At 34.1% G+C, this 21830-nt stretch overlaps 1 protein-coding gene across 1 annotated transcript in view; it reads right to left on the minus strand.

Moving 5' to 3' along the window:
* Positions 1–1079, minus strand: part of LOC149815565 (25.3 kDa vesicle transport protein SEC22-1-like) — an 84375-nt gene extending 83296 nt beyond the window's left edge. The window contains exon 1 of the mRNA XM_089989712.1: positions 952–1079. The gene's annotated coding sequence lies outside the window, so the exon portion shown is untranslated. The remainder of the gene's footprint in view (positions 1–951) is intronic.
* Positions 1080–21830: the final 20751 nt, after the last annotated feature.

Genomic DNA, 21830 nt, shown 5'->3' on the forward strand with positions numbered 1-21830 from the left:
TATTATTCCACGAGAAATAAAATAGCATATAGGTGACAAAGCCCCTTCTTCAACAGAAATGTCGGAATTCCAAAAAGAGTGCTCGATTCCAAGGAAAGGGTCTTCAATTCCATAAACTAAACATGCTAATGGAAACAAATCCATCCAACTGTTGCCAAATCCACTGGATGCAATTCAAAGAAACTCTTCATTGATACTTGAAGATTCTATACCGAATGGTTTCAATCATGATTCCACAAACTAGAAAGGGAAAGAACGAAAGAACTCGTTGATTTCACAAGAGGGACTGGATTACCTACTGGTGAAAATTGCAAGCCAGCATGGGTCACCATCGAGTTCATTCTTGAGCAATATTGTGAAAAGTGACAAGGAAAGGTGAGACGCGGAGGCTCAAGACTCGAGTCCATGAAGCGTGAGCTTCAAAGAATCAATTAACTTTCTTAGAAACAGGCAAAGCAATCTTTAAAATAGAAAAAGGAAATACAAATTATATGTACAAAATAACAAACATAGAACCCATAAATTTAAGAGCGTAAATCAACTATCAGCAAATCACTGGCAACTTAACGGTCATAAGATTGTAAACCTAAAGAGTATGATGCAAATTTCAAGGCGAAAGCAATTACAATTATCACGCAAACAGGAAACCCTGTGGACATGTGGATCGTGCCACGAACATAACCAATGCATTCAAGGCCTTGTACCAATGAAAAGAAATGAACACTCAAATTACTTTTCCTACAAAATCTGTTTTGGGGTATCGATGGATCAATCACCACTCAACTGAATCTGGCAAATTATGAATTCCAAAACCCAATTACATCAAAATTTTAGATCCCCATGTAAAAACCTAACCGTAAGGGCTCTCCCTATCCAAGCCAGGATCTAAACTGGAATCACTAATCAATGGATCAATCTAGATACTCAAGGGTGCCGGAGAGAGAGAGAGACCTGAAATGTGTCAGTGCCTTCGCCGGAGATCGCCCTCGGCGCAAGACGTTGCCCGAGTTGGGTATGAGCGTTAGGAAAAGACAGAGAGTAGGCCGACGCAGGGCCCTTTGGTCAATCGTCTCTTTCACAGGGAAACTATATGGCTTCGACATCGACAGGCAGTGACACGTCCATTATTATTTTGGTAATATTTATAGATTTTAATGACATTTTGAATAATGCATATACTTTTACATACTATAATAGCAAAACGTATTTCGACATCAACGTTAACATAAAACATTAAAAAATAAATAAAAACGTGTCCTAGTGTCTTAGTTTTGAAAAAACTTGTGTCTCGTATCGACATCGAGTCCATACACACAGTTCGCATTCATCCGACGCAATTTTTAATAAAAAATTTTGTAAGGAGCAATGTCGTTATGGACCCTGAATCAATTTTCTAAACGAATCAAGAAATCAACCGATTCCAATTTTGAATCGAATCTAACTGAATTGGCCAATTTTTACCAAGACACATGGCACAAAATTATTAAAATAATATTAAAACTAACTAAAAACATTTAAAAATCATTTAAATTAGTTTTAAAATATTTAAAAGTAAGCCAAATCAGCTTGGTTTCCTATCGGTTTTTGGCCAATACGGTATAAACAGGCTTATTCACAACGATACTGACAACATTGGTAAGGAGCCATTCTTGGCCTTATATATAAATTATATAAATACGTTTAAACATCCACAATAACTTCAGCTCGAAGCAAACACTCAGCTTTTCACACACTATAACTTAAGTTTAGTAGAGGTTCAATGTTGATTTACTATGTTGCATAGATTGATATATTGGTCCACGAGGGGTCCACTCATCTCGTAGGGTGACTCATGAATATTACTCAGCTAGGTGGTCAGGGCCGCATCAGGGTTGACCTGGACCCGCCCATATAGCTAAAAGCTGGGTTTGGGTTTGTTGGGTCACAAAAATAGAATATCAAACCTGCATAATTTTAGAAATTTATTTTTCTTTTATATATAATATTAGAGTTGGGGTGTTGGGTTTGGTACCCAGCAAAATAAACAGGTCTAGTAGGGTACTAAGAAAAAAATCATAACCCAAACCCAGCCTGCATACTGCTCAGGTCTGGGCGGGTCGAGCCGAATATTCTTTGGGTCAGCACTTTCCATGCCCATAACTGAAAATTCAGGTTCGGGTCGGGTCAGGTTGGTTACTCTATACAAACCGGACCCACTGACAGCCCTATACTCAACTCAATAAGCGTCATAAATTCAAAATCCATGGGTATGTGTTCCTTGCCATGAGACTGAAGTTGGGTGTACCTTTTAGTGGGCAAAGAGGACTCGGGGTTCTAACACCAGTGAGTTTGTGGTGTGGTTGCTTTTTTTCAATTATTAAAAAAATAGAAAGTGACTGTATTGTATGGCTAATTTGACGTGTTTTTCTAAAAACCGTATAATTTTTTATTTTTCTCATGTCCAAAATCACAATTAACCAGCTTTGGAATTTCCTTTTTACCATTCGCATGTGTGGAACTCACCAAGTTTGCACGAGATAACGCTTTGTTCGTCAGGTCATGCCGCAAACTCCTACTTAAAATGAGGTTCGCATGTTTTTTTATGTGAACTTCTTCAAGTCCGCATAAAATATATGTGGACGTGAGGATGGTCTTGAGGAAGTCACATATATTTTATACGAACTTGAGGAAGTATATATATATATATTTTATATGTACTTCATCATATATTTTATGCGAATTTTAAAAAGTTTGCATATATTTTATACGGAGGAAGGACTTGAGGAAGCCGCATATATTTTATGTAGACTTGAGAAAATCTGCATATATTTTATGCGGATTTGAAAAAGTCTGCATATATTTTATGTGGACTTTCTCATCCTCATCTATATTGTTCATTGTTCGCATGTTTAGGCTTTTAGAGGGCGTTTCACCTTAACCATTTATCATATATATTATTCGGTTGTTCAAGTCCGCAAAGCATGTTTCTATTTCAGTTTTAGAACTCAAAAACAAAACCCTAGAGGGGTTTTAAGTTCTAACTCAAAGCATAAAAGTTATAGGCATGTTTTTCAGCTTTCCAACGATGGTAAAAATACAAGTTTTCGAAGTTGGATTGAAGAGAAAATATGAGTGCAAAGACAAAAAATATGCACATATTTGAGAAAAAATTCACATATATTTAGGAAGTCCACATGTGCAAAGGGTAAACTAATTTTTTGATATTTGCAATTTTAGACATGAGAAGAATATAAAAAATTATAGGGTTTTTAAGAAAATGCATCAAATTAGCCATATAGTACGGTCATTTTACGTTAAAAAATTTAAGATATTAAAGTATTGTGATTTTATAATTATGTTCAATAACTATATCACTTTGAAATCTATGATATGTTCAAAATATTGAAGCCCAGGTTAACTCGAAGTTATCAGAATTGATTCCCATAACGTTGGGATCCTCATTCAATGGTGAGTTAATATAAATCCTCGATGAGGGTTTGCATAGGGCTAGAACTCATGTGATTGATTCTTGTCTAAGGAAAAAGTCGAGCATAGGGAAGTCTTCTAAGGCCCCTATTGACATGGGTGGCAAGCTGCTAAGAAGAGGAAAAGCTCTCGTGTGTAGGTGCCGAAGGTTGTGACGAAAGAGACCCTTAACCAGGTAGATGAGCAGAAAGATGTGACTGCAAAGTCATCACATAATGAGGAACATGAAGATGAGATCCCTGTTGATGTTGTTTTTCTTGAAAGCAAGCATGAAGATGTATATATTCAGCATATACCTGCTAATAATGTTTTTCTATTGGCGAGCATGAAGATGTACTCATTCAACATAGAGAGATCATTGTAGTTAATGTTTCTCCTGATGGAGTGTTGTAGGACGTCCCCATTCAGGAAATTCATAGCAGCAGCATTCTTCTGGTTGCTATTATGGGACATGAGATTTCTGCATGTTCGAATGATACTATTATTATTGTTCTTGTTGTTGAGGATGTTCATCAACCGGCAGTGTATGAGATAATGGAAGTGGTCCAGGGAGATCATAATGTTGTTTTATCATTGAAGGTAAGCCATGATCGGAGGTCAGGTTACTACTCAAGGTGATAAAGTATCTCTTGAGTCTGGCAGTAAGAAAACATCATTAAGGCCCAGGAAAATTGGGATGAAAAGTTCTTTCAATTTGTGCTTCAATGTTACCATTAGGAACGCTAGTGTGAAGGCTAATACAGGTAATCCAAGTTATTCCTGATGAAAGATTTGTCTTGGAATATTCGAGGTTTTGCTAAAACCTCGGTTGATGCAGAATTAAATAATGCTATTAGGCGTGTTCATCCTGTTATTATGTTTATCCTTGAACCCCCATGATTTCTCTGAATAGATTCAATGATTTCATAAATAGGTAGAAGGATTATTTATTCGTGCATAATGTTGTGTGATGATGAGAGGATGCACATTATGTGTTTTTGGGTTCCCTCTTTTGCTTCTTGTTCATACATCTATATTAATGATGGTTACATATGGTTATTGGTGGATGACTTGTGAAAGAATAGGAAATTTATGGTGGTTAGGATTCATTTGAGTAATTATTACAACATTTGTCTTCAACAATTTACTTCTCTTTTATGTGTTATTGATTCAGTTAAAGAACCTTAGATGATTATTCATGATTTCATTGTGTTCGCAATTCTTCTTAAAAGACCAGGTTAATTCTAAATTCAGTGTGTTGCTCTCATTTTTAAAATTTTATTTTGGATGATGGGTTGTTCAAAATTGATGATCCTCAATATAAGTTCACTTGGACTAACAACCAAAAAAGGGATCCCAATGTTCAGTGGAAGCTTGATAGGTGTTTTGCCAATTATCAATGGTTTGATGATATCGGTATGGGAAGCTATTTGAAAATCCTTTTAGGTCGGTGGCCAATCATAGTCTTCTTATATTTGATGTTCATAGTTTTGTGCCATGCAATAAGAAATCTCTATCCAAATTTTATTCGATGTGGTTGACTGACCAAGAATGTTTCAAAATTGTTATGTACAGTTGGAATTTGTTTCAAGCCGGGTGTTCTATGATTTGTATATTAAATAAACTTGATGATATCCGTATGAAGCTTATTCAAATGAATATATCCAGCTTTAGGAAGGTTGGTGAGAAAGTGACTCATATTTGTGAGCAACTAGATTTGTTGCATGTTAGATTGGACTCTCCTCATCCCTTATGTGAGGATATTGAACATGAGATTGAGCTTAGATGTGCACTTGGTACTACCCTTTGGCAAGAAAAATTGTATTGAAAGTAGAAATCAATAATTCAATGGTTGAAAGAGACATACCACAATACAATTTTTTTTCATGGCATTTGTGGAAGGCAGAAGGCAAAGGAATTCAATTAACAGGTTGTTAGTGTAACAACCCTAAAATTCAGAGACTTAAAATTTTTACTGACTTTATTTTAAACACAACGAAAGTTATTTTTTAAATAAAATATTTGCTCTAATCTTCAGACCCATCATAGGTTGAAAACCAAACCACAATAATCATTTAAAAAACATTTAATTCCATTGAATGAATATCAGAGTTTATACATGTCAAAAACACAAAGACTCGAAGACTAATCTATACCAAAATTTTTGTTGAGTCCTCGTGTATTGTAGCATCCATTTGTTTATCTTTGTGAACCTAATTTTTTTTTTTTAAAAAAAGTGAGACAACTTAATGTCAAAATATGTACTAATAGACCTTTATCGGCTCTCTAGTATGAACAAAATCACGTACATAAAAATATGTGACATTACACAATATTCATACATAAGACATATCTTTTATGTGTTTTTCCTTGATCAATATATATTCTTGTTTCATTTCACATGGCAATCTTTTTTACTAGATTGAATCTAAATACTTGCAATTTATTGAATGATCATAAGGAATTGCTTGCATTTCACAATTCCTTATGATTTATGTATATAACCAAAATAATTTAATCTAAATAATCAATAGAGAATCGCTTACAAAATCAATTTAAGCAATTAATTAAACAAATAATTATGCATCTACATGTCTATCCTCTATGCATAAATCATATTTTTATCTTTTAAATTAAATTGCTTTTGCATTAAATGCCATGTTAGCAAACATTTTATATAGTTAAGTAAATATCCTGACTCAACACCCGAGACACACTATCTCGATACACTATGAGAGTTCATACCTTCAAAGAGTGTTCATTCACACATTTTATTTTACAAATTTACCTTGCCTCGTTTGGACCGGGGATGGAGGACAAGAAACGAGGTTGAAGGCGGGGATAGACTTACGCTTTTCCCTACCCTGCTTCATCCATGTCTCCAATCCCCAACTTACCCTGCCTCGCCCTGTCCCTGATCCTTCTTTAGGGATGGCAATAGACTGAGGGAAAATAGGGCCCTACCTCACCCTCTTTGGACGGGGGATAGAGGACATAAAATGGGGATGGAGGCGAGGATCGAGGTTAAAATCAAAACCCATGCAGGGATGGAGTCGGGGATGGAGGGCAGGATTTTGAGATGGAGCGGGGGTGGAGACCTTGTCCCCCACCCCCGCCCTAGTATACTTTCATCCCTATCTTACATACATATATTAATCTTATCATACATATTATATACAAGTCTCATAAAATTATTTAATTAGCGTAGGGTTCCGAACCCATAATCCCTGAAAATAAGAGTGCTAGATATCTGCAACTATATTAGGACAAATAATGCCAAAACCTCATGGCCTACAATTTTATTTCGCATCCTCCACAGTATATCTGATTAAATTCTAAAAATTAAATAATAATTCAAATAAATTTATATGAATCATTTTGAGATTTCTTTTCTCCATTTTTGGATTTTCTAAAATATCAAGAAGTATCTGCTCTATTTCAGATTGAAGTTTCAAAAATTATTTAAAAAATTTAGACAACCCATGCTCTATTTTTTAAGCAATAATGCTTATGGTTTTACTAAAATTTGTACAATATATGGCCTATTTAATTTTAAAAAAATCATAAATTATTTAATTTTTTTTACAAAACCTTCCCTATTTTAGTATGAAAAATTCAAAAGTTATTTTAAAATTTTAAAACCTCTCCCATATAGGAGTATAATTGGATAAAATTTTTGACATAATTACCACATTTTGATATATAAAAAAATCCTAAGGGTTTAGGAGAGAGTTAGAAGATTCTATAAATTCATACAAAGGCCCAAATGAGTTCTACAGGTACATACCATGTTTTGAAAATTGGAGCAGTGTTTCCGTAATGTGTTCTTAAATTCACCTTTGAGTGTGGTGGTTTTGGCAGTGCTTCCACAGCAAGATCTCAAATCTGTCTTCAGAAAGATAAGCTTCCTGCTATTAAACCGTAAACGAGTTTCCCTAGCTAGGTAGATAGGGTTTTCAAAGGTTTCTAACAAAACAAACTAAAAAAATAATAAGGTTTGAGTTCAAAAAATAGGAGAGAGAGAGAGAGCTGGGTTGGGCTAGAGAGTTGAGAGAGAGAGAGAGGAGAGAGACTCTATGGGGGGATTTTTTTTTTAGAGAGAGACACACACCTGAGAGGAGATATTTATAGCCCAAGGGGGTGTCATCTCCCCCTAGGTGTCACCTCCAGAAAAGGGAGTCTATGGGAGGATGTTATCCATTGGTCAACTTCTAATAGTTTTTGTTTTTTTATTATTTTTATACAAATTTTAATATTTTATATTAAGCACCTAAATTTTTATATTTTTTCCAATGATTAATTTAAATATTTACAAGTATGCCCCTCTGGATCCAAATAAATATCCATATTCGCTAAAATATCTATTTGGATAATATTTAGATCTATTAAAGGATCCATTTTATTTTTTATATTAGTTTGGATTAGTATCTAGATCTGATAAAAGATCCATATCTGAATAATATTTGATCGAGTTTCTAAATTTTGAATCTTGTCCAAATCTGGTTCAAGATTCACAAGTTTCATATAATAAAATTATTTAATATTTAGAAATCATAGTTATTAAAGTCAGTCAATGGTAACATTATTTTAGAGCCTCAGGGAATTGAAAACAGATACTTGAATTTTTTAAGAATTTGTTGGAAAAAAATAATGGCAAATAAAATGTTATTCCTACGCAAGATGATATGTGTGAGTGAAGAAGAGAATGATCAACTTTTGTCACCCATTTATGATGAAGATATTAGAGATTCAGACTAATATTTTCTTTTAGACAAATCCCCAGGTCCATATGGTTTTCCTAGTATATTCTTTCAAAAGTTTTAGAGTATTACGGGTTTAGAGGTGATTATAACTATTAGGGATTTCTTTGCAAATGGTAAAATAGTCAAGAATATCAATTCTATGAATGTCGTTCTTATCTCTAAGTTTAATGGTATTTAATCCCTTTTAGTCTTTAGATCGATTGCCTTACGTAATTTTTTTTTGTATAAGACAATTACTAAGATTATGGTCAATCGTATGATGGATGTTTTGACAAGGATAATTTTATACAATTAGGGAGCTTTTATTAAAGGAATGGACATGAAGTTATGGATTCAATCATGAAGATGCATGATCATGCCTTATGTATTAAGTTAGATCTTTTTCAAGGCATATGATAGAGTAAGTTGGAAAATTCTTGAGAGTTCGTTATTGAAGTTTGGCTTTCATCCAACATGGGTCCTTCATATAATGCTATCTGTGTCTACCCCATCTTTTTATGGGGTAGTGAATGACATCCCTTGGATGAAGTTTTAGACAAGGGGACCCGATTTCTCCATACCTATACTTGGTGATTATAGAACACTTATCTAAACACATAGCTATGAAAATTTCAGATAATCAGCTTGATGAAGTGTCTTTCCCACACTTTCAACACAATATTTCAGACTTATTTTTTGTTGATGATGTCATGTTGTTTGTTAAGCCTGATTTACAATCTTTTTCTTATCTTAAGCAAATTGTTATGGAGTTAAAGAATTAAAGAAAGATGAAATTAATGATAATAAGTTTGTTGCGGTTCTTTTTTATGTTAAGGAGAGTTTGTTGCATCAGATTAATATGTTATTAGGTTGACATCATGATTCTCTTTCAATTAAGTATCTTGGCTTGCCTCTGTCCGATTGATGGCAAAATGGAGTCAAATTTATACTTGTATGTGATTGATTTTTTTTAAAAAGGATTGATTATTTGAATGTTAAGTTTCTTTCTTATTATGAAAGAATTCTTCTAATTCAAAATACATTAAGCAATATTTCAGTTTTCTAGCTTTTATCTTTTTAAATTGCCCAAGAGGATTATTTGTGTGTTGAAATCACCTTTTAAAAAAAAAATCTTAGGTACGATGGAGTTGGCGGTAAAAAACTATATGGAAGGAGGTTCCTAGATTTGAGAAAATTAATAGGGCTTGTCTTGAAAAGTTGACTTTTGATGTGTATCAAAAGAATCTATGTTGTCTACCTTTTCGAGAGCTAAGTATTTGAGGAACAAGAGCTTTTGGAGAGTGTGCTTCATGCATTGATTCTTGTGTTTGGAAAGGAATCATTTGGGGCTTGCATAGTGTTAAGGATTTTTTTTCACGTGTGGTTAGGGATGAAAAGATCCAAAATTCAAGATAGATCCTTTGACTATTACTGAGGACTATGAGAAGAGGTGTATTAGTCAGCCCAAAAGTTTGATGGCGGCATAAGGTATGTTTATATTTGGTACTTATTATGATCCTCTTTTTCCATCTTTGCAACCTATATGGAGTCGAGTTCTATCTTTCTTTATTTTTGTTGGCAAGGTCCATGCATTGGAAAGGTAGTTCTAAAGTTGATTCTATTTTTTGTAGAGATATTTAGAACACTATAAGGGCTAACGGAGAATATCATCAGTGGTTCAAATTTATTTGGGTGAAAGATGTTATTCCTAGAGCTTCTTGGATTGTATATTTGGCATGCTTTCATAAGTCATTAACTCAAGACAAGATGCAAAAGTTTGCTATATCTTTACCTAATAGGTGCTATATTTGTGGCAAAGCAAAGGAGTGACATTGCCATTTATTCTTTACTTGTCATGTTGCTTATTTGAAGATTTGTTTGTGACAAAATTGGTAAGAAAGAAATTCCCCATACTAATCTAATGATGATTCCATTAAGTTTCATCAGTCATGGCTTCATAAATGTCAAAATTCCATATTTTATATTATTTTAAATATAAAAATTTTGTAATATTGTTATTCACTAGGAAGAGTCAGTTTTGAAGGATAGGCCTATGAGAAGCATGCTCACGTTGAAAGTTTTCAGCATAACTCTTGGTATGTTGAGTTTGTTTCTATCATCAAACTATTTTTGTTAGGTAGACTTGTGATTAAAGCTCCTTTGCAATCACAAGAAGGGCAGGTTGTGTTCAATTTTCCAGTCTTCTAAAAAAAGTGTTCAATTTTGCAGTTTAATCATTTAGACAACATGACCTAGTTGTTTATGCAATGTATAATATGCAACAAATCTTCTTTATAGGCGGTATTGTTAAGAGTAGGCATGTACTTTAAATGGGGGTATTTTAGTCTTCCAAGTTATATCAGAATATGTTTATATATGTATATGTTCAAGGGTATTTTTGTACATCTAAAATATCTTAATATAAAAAGAGGAAAACCCTAATCATGTGGGGCATCCTCTTATTCTTGGCTACCATTATATTGTATCTTCTACTACAAGTTGCATGAGTTTCAAGGTTTCTTCTTCTCATGGTATCAGATCAGGTTCAAGTGTAAGCCCTCATTAAATAAGAATTTTTTAATGAACAACATCTGCCTCTTTTAGATAAGTCATTTCTTCTTTATTCCCTTCACTCTAGTTTAGATATAAATCATTTCTCGTATCCTTTGTTATATTCAATCATATCTGAATCAAAGTCTAGGTTGATAAGATCTTTATTAGATTTGATCCAAACCTTTTTCTCTAAATTTGTTTATCTTGATCTGATTTGAATCATAATCAAATCTGATTGTATCCTAATCATATTTGATTCATACCAGGTTTGATCTTTGTTTTTTATCGTGTTTTCTTTCTTTAACCTATCAATCCTAATCATATTTGATTAGACCCTAATCAAATCCAAGTCCATATCTGGTCTGATATTCCTCTCATTCACTCTCGAAAGGAAACACCATTATTCCAAAAAAAAAAAAAGGAACATTAGTTTATTTTTCCAACAAAAAATTTGAAAAAAAGATGAAACTATAAAAAAAATGACCATGATTAAAAAAAAGAAAAAAAAGAGGCCAAAAAAAGAGAGAAAATATCCCTTTAAAAAAAACTTTGTGATTAGATATGTTCAAAAAAAAAATTTGTAGATGGAATTGTTGACATCATTCTTGCAGACAATCCTTAATTTCAATCCCCATTTATTTCCTTCTTACTCACGTCATTCTCTATTTTGATTTATTTGTTGATTTGATTTTAATCAGATTAGTGTTTGAGACTCTCCCTCTTATTTTCTTTCAAATCGTTGAATTATCCTGTGTTAACATGTCTTCTCAAAATTCTAACATCAATTCCTCGTTCTTGAATCAGCTTGTTTCTAATAAGTTGAACCTAGAAAAAGCAAATTATATCATTCATCAACAGTCTTGATTTATTGGGGCATCTTGATGGGACTCTTCCTATGCCTAATGAATTTGTTGTAATCCTAGATACAAAAGAGGGGCAGTCAACTACAAAGAATCCAATATATTCAGGTTGAAAGAAGAATGACCAATTTGTAGTCGCTTTTATTACAACTACTCTATCGAAGGAAGATTTATTATAGGTATCTACGGGAGTTTCAGCTGACACTAGATCACTAGTTTGAGCAGATTTCTACCCCAAAAACCTATAATTTGAAGGAGAATTTGCAAAACTAAAATGTGGTGACTCTCATGTCATTGAATATCTCAATTGAATCAAATCTATCACGGATCAATATCTGATGAGGATATTTGCATGAAGACCATTACAAGATTAGGGCCTAAGTATGATATGTTTGTTACAATGTATACTAGCCTAAGTCCTCGACCAAACTTCGATCAACTTTGCAACAAACTTTTGGAACATGAAGCAATGTTTCATATATCAGACAGTGTTAACAAAGAACCATCAACTTTTCAGCATGAAGTTCTTTTCACCGGGCATATTGCACCCAGACCACCAGGATCAGGCAAAGGTAGAGGCAAACAATATGGGTGTGGATAAGGTATATTATCTAATCCATCAGGTCAAAGACAAAATAATCTCATGTGCCAGATGTGTCGAAAGCGTGGTCATACTAGTTCTGATTGCTACTGGAGATACGTGCCTTCCTACCGTCTGCCTACAGTTTCTATCCCTGCACCTTTCAGAGCCTTAGTAGCTGCTAGTCTTCCTTCTTCTCCAAGACCATGTGCAACATCTCATATGGGTTCTAGATATGCTACTTCTTGATTCCAATAAGCATCCTATTCACATCAAGTTAGAGCCCAAGATCTTGACACTCTTGAGTGATGGCTTCCATAACTTAACTGTTAACCAAAATCTCTTGCAAATACCTGGGCAACTCCAGCCAATTTATCTTCTCCATGGGTAATAACAAGTAGTACATTAGGGGCATCCAATGTGCAGCACTCCAAGGCATGGTACTTTGATTTTGGGGCTGCACACCATGTGATTGATGATTCAGATAAGTTTCTTAATGCAATCACTTATCATGGCATGGGTATAATAGTCACTGGTGATGGAGGACACCACCACATCACTCATGTAAGAACAACTCTTGTTCCCACAAGTTCTGGCATTATGCATCTTCCAAACACTTTTCTCGTGTTCTTGGTATTCAAGGCAACCTCATTTTAGTTGCTCAACTCTGTGATCAGTATAAGTCTTACATTTTCTTTACCCTATCTTCTATTTCTATGAACGACCTTCACACGAATCAGATGTTCGTTGGGGGAAGGAGATGTAGGAATCACTATGTCATCAGTGGATCTTAGCTTCTGTCAGCATCGTCCTTTAGTCCAATTTTTATGTCTACTGTTGAGAGCCAGAATAAAGAGACTGAGTTATGGCATCAAAAATTCGGTCATTGCAATTTTAATTTTCTTAGTGTCTTATATAATAAGAGTCATGTTCCTTTGAGAAACAAGATTTTCAAAACTTTATCCATTTGTTAATTCTATCAAATTTGTAAGCCACGAGCTCTCCTTTAGAATATCTAATAAAAGGCCTTCTTTCCCTTTTGAGTTGATTCATACTAATCTCTTGGGACTTGCCCTTGTTCTCTCTTTTTCTAAATCTCGATATTATGTTACCTTTATAGATGATTTCAGCAGACATACTTGGATTTTTTTTATTAAATCTAAGGGGCAAGTACTTTCTGCCTTCCAACGTTTTAAGAATTATGTTGAAAACCATTTTTTTCATAAAATCCTTACCCTTAGGAGTGATGGTAGTGTTAAGTACACATCCAGTGCATTCAAACAATTCCCGTACGATAATGACATCTTGCATGAAATGTGTTGTCCTAAAACACCAGAACAAAATGGTGTTGTTGAGCATAAACACCAACATGTAGTTGAAACTACCCTTACTAGGATGGTCGAGTCTAACCTTAGGACTGGTTTATGGGCAGAGACACATTTCATACCGTAACTTTTCTTATTAACCGAATGCCTTTGACAAATCTAAATGGTCATACACCATATTCCTTGATGTTTGAAAAATAACCAGATTATTCGCATATTAAGGTTTTTGGCTGCATATGCTATGTTTGCATCCATAAGACTCTTAGAGACATGTTTTCTCCAAGAGCCAGACTTTGTCATTTCATTGGTTACGATGATGAGTATAAAGGCTATAGATGTTTTGATCATGATTCTCATAAACTTATTGTTTCATGAGATGTTGTCTTTAATAAGAACAAGATAAAAAATTGCAACAATGATTCTAACTGCACTCAGTCACATAGATTGTCTACTTTTTTGCCTTCCTTCCACAATGCCCATGCCAGTGGAACTAGCATTTCAATGCATCATTTTGACCAAATTTAACATACACTCGTGCCTACTAATAGACAAGACAACACATCACATATGTCTTAAACTAAACATGATCATGCCTCCTCTACTTTGCCACTACATCATGCATTTCCTCTGTTTGAGAAAGTATACATCAAACACAGTCAATCAACATTTGAAAGAGATGACATGAATGTTGAATCATCTTCAAAACCGAATTGTATACAGCCTAATACAGGTGAAAATCAGATCAACACTATTGCTGACCTTCCTATACAAATAAGGAAATCTTCGAGGGTCAGACATTCTCCATATCGTTTTGTCACATATGAATAATTCTCCTTAGACTTCATTGTGTTCACTGCCACACTTGAGAATGAAAAAGAACCTATCTCCTATGGACCAGCTAGTCAAAACCCTTGATGGGTGGAAGACATGAATGAGAAAATCAAGACATTACATGAATACAACACATGGACAGTAGTTGACCGACCACCAGGAAAGAATATTGTAGGTTGCAGATGGGTGTACAAAATTAAATATAAGTTAGATGAGAGAATAGAGAGATTTAAAGCATGCCTTATTGCTAAAGGATACACTCAAGAACGCAGGCTGGATTTTAATGAAACCTTCTTCCCTGAATGGGTACAATAAGTGTGGTTCTATCCCTCACTACTACTCACAAATGACCTTTATTTTAGCTAGATGTGGAGAATGCCTTTCTTCATGAGAATCTACATGAGAAAGTTTACATGGAACACCCTCTTGGGTACCCAAAAAGCAACATCAAAGGCACGATTCTTAGATTGAATAAAGTTATCTATGGGCTGAAGTAGCCATCTAGAGCATGGTGTGAGACCTTTAGTAATGTGATTAGGCTTCTTGGTTTCACAAGAAGTCACTATGATTATTCGTTGTTTGTTCATCATGACAACAAAGGTATAACTATTTTGCTCATTTATGTGAATGATATAGTCATAATAGGAAGTGACATCTCCAGGATCAAAGAGTTGAAAAGAGTATTATATGATTGATTTCACATGAAAGATCTAGGGTTGCTGACATATTTTCTGGGAGTTTAAGTGGACCAAAGAGATGCTTCTCTTGTTCTTACTTAGTGTAAATATGCTCATGATCTTCTTTAGCGAAGTGAGATATTGCAACGCAAACCAGTCAAAACTCCCATGGCTCAAAATATAAAATTACAGGAAACTCAAGATGGTGATTTGTTGCTTGAGTAGCCAAAAAAATTCAGAAGTATAGTAGGAGCCCTACAATACATGACTTTCACTAAACCTGATCTTGTTTATGTTGTCAATCAAATTTCTCAATACATGCATACGCCTAAACAAAGCTACATGGAAGTTGTCAAGAGAATTTTATGATACATTAAATATACTTTGTTTGATAGTTTAGTTTACAATAGAGGAAATGAAGTTGTTCATTCACAAATCACTATTATAGCATACTTAGATATTAATTGGGCAGGCGTCCCAACCACTAAAAGGTTGATGATTGGCTACGGGGTGTACCTTGGGGCACATCTTGTCTCTTGGTCTAGTAAAAAGCAAAGAACTATAGCCAGATCTAGTACATAAGCGAAATATAGAGTCATGATAGCAGTTATAACACAAGTTTTATGGATTAGACATATCTTGACAGTGCTGCATCAGGGTAGTGAAATCAGTTCTATATTGTGACAACTAGAGTGCAATTGCTATTTTCACTAATCATGTATGACATGGACAAATGAAACATGTAGAGTTAAATTAGCATTTTATTCGGGAGAAGGTTGAGGATAAAAAAATTCAACCTACGTTTGTGACCAGTGAAAAGCAAATTACAGATTTATTTACCATGCACTGTTTGATGGGGAGTGTTAAAAGTAGGCATGCACTTTAAATAGGGGTATTTTAGTTTTTAAGTTATATCAAGATATGTTTGTACATGTTTAATATGTTCAAAGGTATTTTTGTATATCTAAAATATTTTAATATAAAAAGAGGAGAACCTGAATCATGTGGGACATCCTCTCATTCTTGGCTACCATTCTATTGCATCTTCTTCTGTTGGTTGCATGAGTTCCAAGGCTTCTTCTCAGGTATGAGATGCCCTACTAATTGCTCTCAATTAGAAGGTGAATGTTGTCATTTCTTTATGGAGAGCATTGTGCTTGGGATGCAGGTTATTGCATCGAATAATGGGAGGTAGCGTACCTTCATTAAAGAAGTTGTGGAGGGTAGAGAGAGAATTCTTTAGCTGCTAAAGTGTATTCATTTTCCTTTGATATTAGATCCATTTGTTTTAAGGGACCATTTATGGTCATGAACTATATTTTTCTTCTTTTACAAAATGTGAATTCTTTGTATTGAAAAGATAAGCTGTTGGATTGGCTCCCCCCTTTGTGATGATTGATTGTATCTTGTGATTCTTTATTAATAGAATTCATATCATAGTCTTCAACATTTAAATTAAAAAAAGACATGTTTATATTTTTATTGCACACATTATTATTTCTAAGATTTTCCCAAAAAAGATTTTTTCTTAACTTGTCACCACAATTTCCCAAAAAACAATATTTGCACATTGTTTTTTTAATTTTGTGATGAGGAATTCTTGCCGAAGCGAGGAAAACCCCAGATAGGGCCCCATGACCACCCCGCCTTAAGTGGCCCACCTCTAGAAGCTATTTGTGCACTAGTTGATTAAGAGGTTGGGATTACCACATTACAACCATAAATCTGTACATAGTCTTTCCTTTATGCTAAATATTACTCCATTTATGTACTGGCAACATATCAAATGCTCTTTGTTGTTAAGCTTTGATGATTACTAAATCAAAGCAAGTTTTTTTGTCAATAGATTTTATCAGTTAAAATAAATAAGTTAGGACAATAATGAGTTAAAAAGTTTAAAACTAATTTTGATATCTCAATATATAATAGAATAGTAGTTGCATCGTATGCTTGCACACTTAACTCGTGTTGAAAGATTGAGGACATCTGTAAAATGAGAATTAGTAATGTATTAATTATGACAAACTTTGGTGGTCATGTGAACACAAGCCAAACATTTTAAAGAATCTATCAAGCTAGGTCCTTTATTCAAATTAGAATGGCCAAACCTGTCCTTCGCAATTCTATGGAATTTATCCTCAGCAAATCATGATTAATAAGGACAACAATAAGTTAACCTCCATATGATCTCGTTGCCAAATAGTGATTGATTGACATATAGTAAATATCATGTTAAAACTATAAACATGAAAAATTAAAAGCGAATTTACATATAGGTGTCCAACTTATGACAAAATTATGTTTAAACTCTTTGTAAAACGTTTTGTATAGGTGCATATCTTTTCAAGAAAGTGTTTGTATAACCACTTAAAGTTGCTTTGTCTATCACTTTAGTGGGTTAGACTTTATAAGATGACAATTTAACCATTTCTTTTCTTTTAATAACAATGTTACAATTTATAGTTGTCATTCATTTAAGGTCAAATAAGTAACTTTAGCAAGAGTTTGATTCTTTAAAATGACGTTTTAACCATTTACCTTCTTCAAATGATGAGTGACATTTTGTATAGTTGTCACATAGTTAAGGCCAAATAAGTAACATTTTTATTTTTCTATTTTTTCAAATACAAGAAATAAACTAAACTAAACTAAATGCAAGAAATATGCAATAAATAAATAACTACATGCAATGACATGATAAATGCCATGCATAAACTAAAACTACGGAGATGGAGGATAAGAAGCAAACCATGCGATTTACCGCTGATGGAGGGGTTGAGAAGAAGAAGATGATTTTTCTGTTAGCTGCACGTACGAACACCACTCTCTCTGATGATGGGGGCAAGAAGAACCGGTGACGACGAGGTTTAGAGGGAAGAGTGAATAAGAAAAAGAAGAAGGAAGAATAGGGTAGGCAACCGGTTGAAAAGAGAACAAGGGGAAGAAGAGGTAAAGAGGAGAGAGGGAGGGGGGGGCGCAGATTCCAAGAGGGAAAAATGTTTCCTCTTCCTCTAAAACCACTATTTATAATCTTCTAATTTGGTTTTTAGAAATTCTTTCAAAAAGAGTTCATAAAATTTTTAATATTCCAAAAGACCTCTCTTTCTAAAAATATTTTCTAAAAACTTAATTAGTTTTGCAAAACTACTCAAAAGAGGTTTAATTTGCTCAAATTATTATTTGATAAAATTTGATGAAAACCTTCGCAAACAAGCACTTTTAAGTCATTGTCGCACATGATTATGCATGAAAATGTATGAATTTATGCATAAAAATTATGCATGATCAAATTCCACTATACTTATCGTTTGCTAGTCATCGAGTAAACTGAAGCAAAAAGCAAAAATAACAACTAACCAAGATAGAAACCTAACTCACTTTCGTAGGAATCACGACTGTATTTAGCACATGCAACAAGCCCTTTAAACCCCTGGGTTACTCCAGTGGACGAGTAAGGTCTCATGAGGGTTTGCAGTGATGCTACCTACAAACATCTTTGTCATGTATGCATAAAAAAATACTTCAAAAAGCATTAGGCAGTTAAGGAGTTTGTTTTCATAAATATTTCATTCCATTACATTTTTAAATCATAATTAGAGCCTTTTACATGCCACCACTGGGTAAAACTTTTTCTTCTACTTTTCTAAATATCACAATCATTTATACTTTATTCTCAGAAAATCAAATATATACATGTCATTATTTATTTATCTTCACTCATATATTTTCCGCACAGGTTTTCTCAAAACTTATTCCTAAGTAGTGAACTTTTTTCTTTCTTTTTGTTTTTTCTTTTCTTTATTTTTCTTTTTCCAGATTTTTTATTTTTTTACACTTTTCCTTTCTTTTTATTGAGCACTATATCAAATTTTTAATTTTCATGACCCATGTAACAAGCTTTGTGTCAGTGACTCTCAGGCCATACAACCTTAGGGCACCAGATACCAAGTATTTCTCGAACTTAATTGCTCAAGTCACTAGACCTTTCATTCTTATAGTTTACGTATAACTTGCTTCTTGTCATGTGCAATGTCAACATCTATTAGGCTCTCTATAAAGTCCATGTAACGAGCTTTTGAGCTGGTGGATCCCAAACCAAATGGCTTTAGGGCACTAGGTGTAAACACCTCTCAGGCTCTACTTGCTCGAACAAAATAAGCCACAGATATTAACTTAGACAAAAAAGTGACTTCCTTCGTTATCATTTTCGACATAGAACTCAAACGCTTCAACTTGTATCTGAGCCCAGCTACTAGGGAATACGAAGACATCACACTACTAAACATATGCTCTTTTTCACTTTTTAAGCTCTTACTTTCAATGTTGTTCATTTGCTTAGCTTTCAAAAAAATAAACTATGCATATTCATACTTGTGATTCAAAATAAACTCTAACATGCATCTATCGTCATTTTTTAGAAATCCACATAAGTGACCATGTTTTTTCTAGATTATTGTAAAAGAAATCATGGGGCTTAAAAATTCTCTAAAAATATTAAATTATGTAAAACATTCATATAAGGTCAAACACATTTCTTAAAAGCCTAATTTTTATGAGTTTTCATCAATGTGCAATTACAAAGACAAAAAAACTTTGGGTGTGCAAACTACACCCTCTCCCATGCTTGAATGACATTGTCCCCAGTGTCACTCCTCCATGCTTGCATGAAACTATATGAATGCACATGAGAAACAAAAGAAATAGGAAGAGAGTAATAGAAGTCACCTGATCCGCACTGTGAAATCTTATCTGATGTTGCCTTGTACTGGCTGTGCAGAGATTCCACCTGTCTTAATGTTTATAACTCATAAAAATGCACACAATGCAATGCATACATGATCTAATAGTTATGCTGATGAATAAGAAAAATAACAAAAAAATAACAAAACTACTAATATCACAATACTAATATGGGTTGCCTCCCATAGAGCGCTAAATTTTATGTCTTCAGCCAGACGGATCTTTGGTGTTCTTTTTTGAGATTTTTTTCAATAGAGTATTTTTTCATGTTTTTCTGTCTTTGTACTTGCACATGGATGAAAACTCATAAAAATTGGGCTTTTAAGGAACGAGTTTGATCTTATATGAATGCTTTATATAATCTAATATTTTTAGAGAAATTTTAAGCCCCACGAAAAGATATCGACACTAATCTAGAAAAATGTGGTTATTTATATGGATTTCAAAGAAATGACGATAGATGCATGTTAGAGTTTATTTTGAATCACAAGTATGAATATGTACAGTTTCATTTTTGAAAAACTAAGCAAATGAACAACATTGAAAATAAGAGCTCAAAAAGTAAAAGAGTGCATACGTTTAGTAGTGTGATGTCTTCGTATTCCCTATTAGCTGGGCTCATGCACAAGTTAAAGTATTTGATTCTCATGCCGAAAAAGATAACGAAGGAAATCACTTCTTTGTCTAAGTTAATATCTGTGGCCTATTTTGTTCGAGCAAGTAGAGCCTGAGGAGTGTTTACACCTGGTGCCCTAAAGTCATCTGGTTTGGGAGTCACCGGCCCGAAAGCTCGTTACATGGACTTTATAAAGAGCCTAATAGATGTTGACAATGCACACAACAAGAACCTTCAAGCACTAAAAACTTTTCCGCTTTTCCTTTTAGATTAGAAATTTTATTTTTCAATTAATTGGGTCTGTAATAAAACCATTAATTATTTTTTTTAAGTCCTTCGCAGAGGACAACACTTATTCTTTTATTTAGTTAATTAATTTTTCTTTTCAATGCAACAAAACTAGTTATGTGTGGGGTACAAAAGTATTTATCCTGTTCCCTAAGTTTGACCCAGATTTCACCACTAGTGTGAACCAGTTTTCATGATTTGGTGCATGGTTTGCACAAACATTTTTTACTGAAAATATATCTCAAAAATGCTTTATTGGAAAAAATGCATCAAATTTTTGTTATCGTTGTCGAGAAACAGTGAATTAAGAACTGAGTACCCATTTTGTTGCCTAGTTAGTGTTATTTAGGGTCGTTAGTTTCTTTTCTGTAGTTACTTAGGATTATCAATTTATTTTTTTTGTTGATTAACTAGGATTATTAGTTTGCTTTCTGTATTTAAGATTTTTAGAACTACGTTGCTTGTGAGCCCTAGATACCAGCTTTTTTTTCTTGCATGACTCACCTATTAGGCTACCCCTAGGAGGTGATTGCGCACGATTGGTACTGTGCTCATAGTTTTCTTTTTGCAAAATATTTGTTGGTTACAAGTGTGTGGTTGTTTATTTCTTCTTTTCTTGCTTTCTTTATTTTATTTTTGCATGCTTTCGTGGTGTGGTTTGATCACATTAGTGCGCTAGTTAAGTAGAAAACCAATCATTAGGATGGTTGTCATACCGATCTCTACCTGCGGTATATGCAAGGGCGACACTCATTTGACCTCGAGCTTGTGGACACTTTAGAGGACCCCAAGTCCCTTATTAGGAAAGCCAGCATACTCGACCTCATGTTTGAGGATCGACAATTGACCCATCCTCTCGGGAAGTACTTCATTCCCAATGCTTACACTTCCACCTCCTGCATCACGAGACCTGGTGTAGGAGCAAACCAATTCGAAATCAAGGCCAATGTCCGTCAAATATTACCATCCTTTTATGGCCTTAGCAACGAAGACCCTTATCGTCATCTCGATAAGTTTCTCGAGATCTACTCTATGGCGCGAATCAATAATTTTGGAGATGACATGTTGAGGTTGACATTGTTCCCATTCTCCCTCAAGGACAAAGCCAAACACTGACTGTAAGCCTTAGATACAGTTCAAATTACCACTTGAAAATGCATGCAGTGAGAATTTC

The sequence above is a fragment of the Nuphar pumila genome, chromosome 15 (assembly GCF_984573655.1).
Source record: "Nuphar pumila chromosome 15, dmNupPumi1.hap1.1, whole genome shotgun sequence".
Lineage (NCBI taxonomy): Eukaryota > Viridiplantae > Streptophyta > Magnoliopsida > Nymphaeales > Nymphaeaceae > Nuphar > Nuphar pumila.